Genomic DNA, 8,768 nt, shown 5'->3' with positions numbered 1-8,768 from the left:
GACCACTACACAGCCTCCCTGAGTTCTCTTTCAGTATTAAATTATCACCAGCTTCTTCCATCATCTGAACAGCTGACCCAGAATGCTTCAAGCTTTCCTATTTCCAAGCTGACAATTTTTGACCCTCTTGTTCTCTCTCTGCTCTTCATGCTAGGCCCCCCTTGGCCATCTGCAGAGCTCCAGCTCACACACACAGACCCTTCTCCTCCTCCAGGCACTAGTGCAAGCCATAGGAGGACTTCAGATCTATTTTCTGACAGAGCATTCGGGGGCTTGTTTTTTGCAATCAAAAGCCAGCCTCCTGGCAGAAAAGAGAGCTTGGATTAGACAGAAGAGAGAATATCTGTTTTAAAAGCCTCAGCTTTGTCTCATATTGCTATAGCTCTCATCATCAATACACCTCTCAGGCTTCTCAAAACAGTTCTGGGCCACCTTGAGACAAGAAATAAGTACACCTTTGTTTTCACACAGCTGTAACAAGCCCTCAACAACAACACGCTAAGAGCAGCAATGCTCAGGAGCTCTGTAGACCTGCTGCCTCTACCAGGTCTCCCCACACCAGAGACTACTTTATTTAAAGGCCAAAGAAATTTTAAGGCTAAAACATCCAGGTTTTGCTAAGCCATTTCTTGGTTTTGAGAGGAACTGGCAAAAAATAAACTTATCTACAATAGTTTGTTGAGGAATTTAAATTAGATCTGGCCCTTAGCCAAGTGCAGCCATTAGAGAGCACTACACTTCCTTGTCTGTACATGTTGGGGAGAGGAAAGCCAACAGGACAGGCACAGTGCAGAAACTCCCTGAACCCATGTTCTCCTTGTGAGCCTCAAAAGGGTTCCCCCATCCCAGCAGAGCATCTGTCCCAGGCAAGGTAATACTAGATAGCTTGATAATAAATAGATTAACACCTACACCTGCTCTACCCAGCACGCAAAAGTTTTTTGCTGCTTCACTTGCTGCAGCACCCTGACAGAAGAAGCAGGTCTGACACTAGCAGAGAGCAGACCAGACACCTTGTGCGCAGCTTCTCTGTTTCATACGTGGTTTCATCTCTTCTGCAGACTCACAGAAGAAAGGCTATAAAGAGGCAGTACGAAAACCAGCTTGCATCTACTCCACATAGAACTCATGCCTCTTGCTACAGGCAACGAACCACTCCTATGTCCAAATCACTACCTCTATTTTTCTGCAAAAAGAACTCCTTTTATGCATATATAAAGTTATTAGTGTACAGTTTCTCCCCTAATGAAGTGCAGTCTTTCTCTCATCCAGAACATAAAAAAACCCCAAGACCTCTCCTTCCTTCCCAAAGGAGCACTATTGGGATCCAGAACAATCAATCAATCAATACATAAATAAATGGAAACAAACGAACCAAAACAGAAAGACTTTCCAAACTAAAGCAAAAAGACTCACCTCAAGAAGAAAAATTGGCATGGCATCACTGTGCTGTGCTCCAGACAGACTGCTTCTCCCCTGCCTAACTCCCATCAGGCTCCAGCCAGCCCATTAGCAGCCAATATAAAAGTTCACAGGTGCTAAAATCATAAGGATCAGAGTATTCTGGGTATCTTACTGCGGCAAAACCCTGCAGTGGGGTGAGAGTTTGCTTCAGGCAGAAGAGGTGAAATGCTTTAATCAAACTAAGTTTAAGAAAAACCTTACTAGCTCAAAAGATTTTATTTTTCTTGTGCAAAATTTAAAGCCACTGATAGTTTGTTTGCATTCTCCCTCTAAACTGATTAGTACAATCCAGGCATTTCTGTATTTGACCTTCATTTTCCCTGAGTTGTTGCCTGGAACACATGCTCATGACCAGCCATGCACCTTGGTACAATTGTGTTCCGACCAGGTTTTTGGGATTTTGTGGGGTTTCTTTATATCTTGCAAGTGCTCGCTATGCAGAATGGGGTGGGGAAAACATTTACTTTTGTTTCAAGTTGAAATTTACCTTCTGTTATGATTCCAGATGCTGAAAGCAAGTTATAGAATAACAGTATTTTTCAGTTTGAGTCAAAAAGCTGATAAAAACATTGATTTCTATCTTAATCACCTTTGCTTGGACAAAGCTTCATTCTTGAAGAAAAAGAGAGATTTTGGTTAAAAAGTGTTTTTACCTGCTTTTGTTTCACAGGGTATTGCTGGGAATTTGAGCTGAAAAGATGTGGGAAGAATATGCTTTATGAAACAAAGAATGATAATGAGGAAAATACACTGCTGGGTTACAGATGCAGGTGGTTTTGACAGTTGATACTAATAAAGTTTTTCTCAGGACTTCTTCTATTGCCTTGTTTTGGCTCTACAGTGCAGGACAAGTGAAGGAAGAACAGTTGTCCACAGAGACGCTTTTGGCCTTTAACCTCCACCCAGGAGGTGCTGGATTATGCCAATGAAGACTTCAGGCTAAACTGTATCCCAAGGCTTCTCAGCAGGATAGGCTAGGAGGAATACTGATTCAGCATGTCCAATATTAGATGCGGTTTGCATTGTCATTTCCAGGTTTTTCATATCATAGCATCATGTTTATCCACACAACGCTCACGAGATTTGAAATGAATTACATTATACCCTGTGTCCCCTTTGATGCTGGGTGGTTATTGTTTGAATTCATACCAATGAGAAATAGTTTGAAAAGTATAATGGGAAATGATTCTTGTCACTCATCTGCTAAAAAAAAAAATAAAATTAGGATGACTAAAAGTGAGTGAGAATTTAGCCAATTTGAGAAGCTTTGTCCAAAAAGGGGAAAATGACTGGAAACACCAAAAGTTTCCAGATTTTAGTTTTGAAGCAGCATTTTCCTTTGAGACAGACTTTCGAAAGAAACTAACTAAAGAGGGGCAAATAGACAAAATGCTACAAAATCCTAGAACAGTGGGCATGCAAGACTTCTTGAACTGAATTATCTGAGCTTGATCTGAAGAACTGGAGTCCCAAAATAAAATAAAAAATATAACTATGAGCTTCCCAGGGTAGTTAGCAGTCCACCCAGTACAGCAGGTTTGTGGGGTCAGGCTCACATGCTGTTGAATCGCTCTCCGTTGCACACAAAGGATGGGTGCCCCTTTTCCCCAGGGGTCACAGCCACCCCAGCTCCCCACAGATGTGCTGGTGGCGTAAAGCAGAAGGAACATTTGCCTTTGAAGGAGAAGGCACCAGGCGAAGTCAGGAGAGCCCATCTCAGAGGCAGGCAGTTTCTGCTGGGAGAAGAAACATAACTTCTTTCTTCACCAGACCGGCCCTTTTATGAAACAATTTGAGACCTTTTTAACTGCCTTTGTAGCAAAAGGACTGAGGGGGAAAACTGAAAAGCTGTCAGATTCCTCAGTGCACTTGCTCCTGTGGCCCCCTGGGCCTTGCTTACAAATCCAATTGAGCGAGGAGACCTCCCCGTGGGTGCTGGTGGGCTCTGGTCCAGGTTGAGGCCAGATAAAGCAACTTGTCTTTCTGTTCAGGCACTTGAGCAGCAAGAGGCAAATGTGAGTGGGAAACCAAATTTCCTCTGGTAAAAGATTATAAAAAACCTTCTAAATTAAGACGAGAACTGTTAGAAGATTACTCCCCCATCCCAGAAGAGGAAATATGGGAAAAAAAGGCTAAAATAAGTTTAATTTTAAGAGATCCCAAATGAATTTTTCAGTTCGTCACATGGGCTGCCAGTCACTCCAAGCTGACAGTGTCCCCAAGCCAGGGCGAACAGACTGCCAGAGGCCACGGACAGAGGTAAGAAAAGAGCTGCTTGCAAACGTCATTCCCCAGCACCTTGCCAAAAAATGCATGGGTCTCAAAAGGAGGGCAGTCATGCAAGTTGCCAGGGACAGATTTGTCAACCAGTGTGGCTGATTCAAGAACTGGCAGAAATTACGAAGTCCCACAAACTGTTTCGGATCTGTTGAATCAGCCTTTACCAATGAAAAAAAAAAAAAAGTTGTTGTGCTGGGTAATTTTTCACTAGCTCTAGTTGCATGATACAGCTAATCAGATGGTGGGGTGGTCATTATTACCATGGGCACTTAATTCTGGCATATTACACAGGAAGCACAGTAGAGACTAGTGGGATGATGCTGGAGACTTTGTCCCGCACACTGTTATACACCTGGAACGCTAACACATGAATACTTCAGTAGTGGGATAACACCAATTCCTACAGAGAGAATGTGGGCAGAGATCCCACAAGTTATGCCTAAAGAGGAGCTGATTAGAGATGCCAAGTTTTGTCCGTGTGTAAATTTACAGTTGGTGGCATTTCCACTGTAAGTGCCATTGTCAAGATTTTAGGATTGGATTGCAAAAAAAAAAAGCATTTGACTGAAACTTGCCATTCAACTTCTCATCATCAGAGTAAAATACCATACTGTACCAAGAATGAAAAGAGAGAGAGAGAGAAAACAACAACATTTAGCAGGTTTTAAAATTATGCAGATATTTTTAATGGCTTTGGAGTATTCAGACACTCACTCATATGTCAGAAAACAGATTTGATTTATAGGAATGACATTTGGCAGAGCAATTAATCCATACTATGTTCTAATCATGTTTGGTACAAGGAGAGGAAAAAAAAGTCAAACTTAGGTTTAAAGCTGACTGTGCCAGGAATTATTTTCAAAGAAGGCTCAGAAGGGTTTTTAGTAAGCTCAAGGACAAAATCTGGTCTTTGTTTCCTTCCACACTCTACCACCCAACACAAGAGGAAGACTGCATTCTATTTTATAGTTGAAAATCAACAATTAAATCTTCTTGCCTCCACTGGAGATGAAATGGGAATCTAGACCTGTTCTGTTGCTAATCAGATAAACCCTCCTTCCCGCATTATTCCTCAGCCCCAGTGAGACTGTCTACAGGAAATCTTGGGAGGGAAACTATGGGTGGTTCATCAAAAAAAAAAATCAAGGTTTCATCAGGCAGAGCAGGGATTTGCCTTTGCATGAGTGCCCTTTGGTCTGATTTGGTTTTCCTGGAATGAAACTTTCAGCTGTCAAACATTTTGTCCATCTCAGAAACATTTCTTGAGACGGAAATGTTCAGCTCTCCACCTGGTACTGCTTAGATCTGCACTGCCAGAGCACTGACATTCGGCTACAGGGGCTCTCATGCCACAGAGAGCAGTGCTGCTGCTCAGGCACCTGCCGCAGCTTCCACTACAGCAGAGGCCCAGGCCCAAGGAGGGCCCGCTCTGCAGCTTCCCTCCTGGGTGCAGAGTGGGACCTTCTTGTCTCAGGCCCTGGGACTAAGTACCCCCAGAAGGGGTATTGTGCTGGGACTCTACAAGATCACCTGAGTGGGCATGGCTGAATTGCTCACTTGCCCAGCAGCTGTCCTTGCTCGTCTACGTGTACCCATGGCTGCTGACACCTTCCTTGTGCTGTGCTGGTTTTGTATAAGCATGAGCCTCTGTTTTATTCCTGTTTGAATCTCTGATGTTGAATTCTGCAGAGAGGAAAAACAACCCTGTGTTTCTCATCCAGTCTGACAGACATGACCATCAAGAAAAGCTTCTCTGACAAATCCATTATAGAATACAAGAGCAAGTACTACATGGTAGTTTTCACTTACGGGCTTCGCAGAAGCTGTGAGTTAGTTCACACGGTAACTGCATCATGTCTAACACAGCACTAGTGCCAGTTTGCTGGGAGAAATCTCTCTTAAAGCCTATCTTGCCTCAAATCTCTCAGAATTAAATCTGATAGCTGTTCCACAACATACCAGTGCTAGATCTGTACTTGAGTTTGTACCATGGTCTGCTCTCCAGTGGTTGGGCATTCACTAACAAATCAAAAAAATCTAACACTTAATTTGATTTTCCTGTTGTTGGGGTTTTTTTAATTATAATTTTTAAAACCAGACTTCCTCCCTCCACTAACCCTATTAACTCTCCTTCACACCCCATCTCCAGAAACTCCTGCTTAATTTAGTCACAAATGAAAACACATTCCTCTACACTCCTTCTAGGATAGCTTTAAAAACCCAAGGTTATACTTTAAGAGAAATAAATAATTATTTTAGCAGATTGGTTTTAACACTTGCTACGAAGATTGCAAAACCATTCACATTCTACCTATAACTCAATTTTCTCACACTCATAACCCAGAAAATATTTGCCTCTGGGTTTAATAGCTTCCATATTCTTTTCTGTCTGAAGATGTATCATTAAATATTATTACTACTGGAGGTATGTTTGGGCAATGTCTTTCAGCCGTATTTGAATTAAAGGGAGAGAGAAGAAAAATTCTGACCAGATGAACTATTTTTAGAAGATGAGTACAAAAAACCAGCTGGCCTGAGCTATCTTCTACTGAAAATTATACCTCTAGGAAAGAGTAAGGTAGGAGAGAAAAGTTCAAAGACATTGAGGAGTGACTTTTGGGCCTGGTGTGGGAGCCATTGACTTTCTCTTGCAGCCAAACAAGGCCTCAGCCCTTTGCAGGTTTGTTCCAGCTCCATCACCCAGCTGTACTGGCCCAGCAAGCCAACGAGTGCTTAGGGCAGTCTGCGCAGTGGGATTATACCTCTTTCAGGGAAAAGGGTATACCCCAGCACCCATCAAAAAACAGAGTGAAATACAATACAATAAAATATCGGCATTAGGAACTAGAGGGAAAAAAAATCACAGACAAAACTATTGGTCTTCTGACTTGTCATTCTTGCCACAAGTACAACAGCACTCTGTGATGGTTCTTCCTTGCTGGCACACACAGGCCTCTGCCACAAATGCTGCTTTTGCAGCATGAGCTGGTGGGCTGGGTAAAGCCAATTGGAGGGGTAAGAGGGGAACCTCTCCACCCTTTAAAGTCAGTACAGCCCTCTCTCTCAAAGGAGCTCTATGCAGGCAAAACCTCCTACCTACAGGGACTCCCATGGCTGTTAATGGGGAGTTTCTCTCCGACACACACATATGAGCTTCTTCATTGCCATCCCTGAGCAACTTGTACATTTTACTTTGACAAATCTACCCTCAAAACTCTTCTGTGCTGTCTCATGCCTGCTAGAGAAGGAAGAAGGGGTTGGGGCAGGTGCTGAGGCTGCTGCTCAGGCCTCCCTGGCTCTGCCCCACACCAGCTGGGGGGTAAGGGCACCCACGCAAGTGCCCCAAGGCTGCCAACCTTGGGTGACCGGCTAGCAGGCTCAGTCTGGAGTGGGGCTGCTGCCTCCATGGTGCAGAAACTGATGGTTGCGTCCAGTCTTTCTATTGTCTTTCTGTTGGAAAAATTCCTGCCTGTCCAGATGTTGATCTCCAAGTGTCAAGGGCAGTCCTGCACTTGCTTTGCCCCTTTCCCAGCAGCCGGCCTTTATTTGAGCACTGACTTTGATCTCGGCATGGTGCTGGGAGCCTCTCCACTTTTGCTACGTGAAGCCGGCTTGAGGATGGGTTACCCAAGGTATGAATTCATAGATGACTTTCAGCGCAAATAGTCTGACACAAAAAAAACCACAAAATAAAATTATGGAATAATAACCAAATGTGGCATTTCAAGTCCCCTGTCTTTTCCAGGGGAGCATCTCAGGCTGTTACACTCCCACACAAGTTACTCAGATAAAATTGGAACAGATAAAGATCCCAAACCAAGCAATATTTCATGTGCAAGTATGAGACCTGATCCAGTGCTCAGCTGAGTCAAGACAAAGACACCTATTTTCTTCCCTAGGTCACAGTAAGTGTGCTTTTGCCAGAACATGGAGTTGGATTTACACATTTTCACAGATAACATGATATTTTGCTATGAAAACTTTCCATTATACCTGCGTGAAGCTTTATCTCCTAGATTTACTACTAATCAGTGCTTTTTCCCTGCACTGACAGACAGTCAGAGTCTGAGGAGTCATTATTTCTCATACAAGTACATAAAACTGGTAAGTGTTTCAGGTTTGATGTTACAACTGCTCACTGTCACCTTGGTATCTGCTGCTGCCAGTTATTCCCTCCACAAACTCTTTGTCAGAACGCTTACGGTTTTGCTGGAAGGCTTTCAAGTTCTCTTTGTGAGTTGAAATCCACATCACACACAGGCATACGGGCATGCACACATACTGCTTTAAATATCACAAACAAATGATACCACAAGCCTTTTCAAAGCATCTTAAAGAGCTCTTCTCTTTCATAGGATAATGTATATGGATTTTTCTGAGGATGCCTTATGCACTGTTTTTGGTTGAGTTTTTTTAATAATAGGAAATAGGTGTTTCCTCAGTGCCTGAATTTTGAAATCTGGAGTGTGGGTTCTTCAGTAGATGTGGCAGCATGTGGGTATTCTCTCCTGTTTTTAGAACTCAAGTTGCTATAACAACCCACGGCATCTGTTCAACCCACTACCTAAGCGGCCTTTTTTTTCTTTTTTTTTTTTTTCCTTTTTTCTTTCCTTTTGGGTCTCCTATTCTTCTGAAGTCAAGTGCTTTGCTTTGATTTTTATTTAAGGAGCTGGCTTATGCTCCAATGTCTATATGCAGAATGAGCTGAAAGAAGACAAAATCTGTACTGAAAAGATCACAACTTTTGGAAAGTATCTGGCTGAGTGGGATGAGTTCAGGGCTGGGCCCTCTTCCTGCTGAAGTGAAGATTCACCGGTTCCTGCTGTGAGCCTGAAATTCACTGCCATGGTTTGTGAAAGGGTGGGTTTCTCTGTTGAATGACAGTGATGGACAGTGAATGAAGTGATGGACACTACGAAGGAGCCACTGGCAGAACAAGAGCCAACAGATGGACAATCTGTATAACTGGCTCTGTATAATTATTGTTTCCTCCTTATCAACCGCTCAACCGCTTTCTTCTCTTC

The sequence above is a fragment of the Chroicocephalus ridibundus genome, chromosome 7 (assembly GCF_963924245.1).
Source record: "Chroicocephalus ridibundus chromosome 7, bChrRid1.1, whole genome shotgun sequence".
NCBI lineage: Eukaryota > Metazoa > Chordata > Aves > Charadriiformes > Laridae > Chroicocephalus > Chroicocephalus ridibundus.
The sequence above is the reverse complement of the archived record's forward strand: the minus strand, read 5'-3'. Positions refer to the sequence as shown.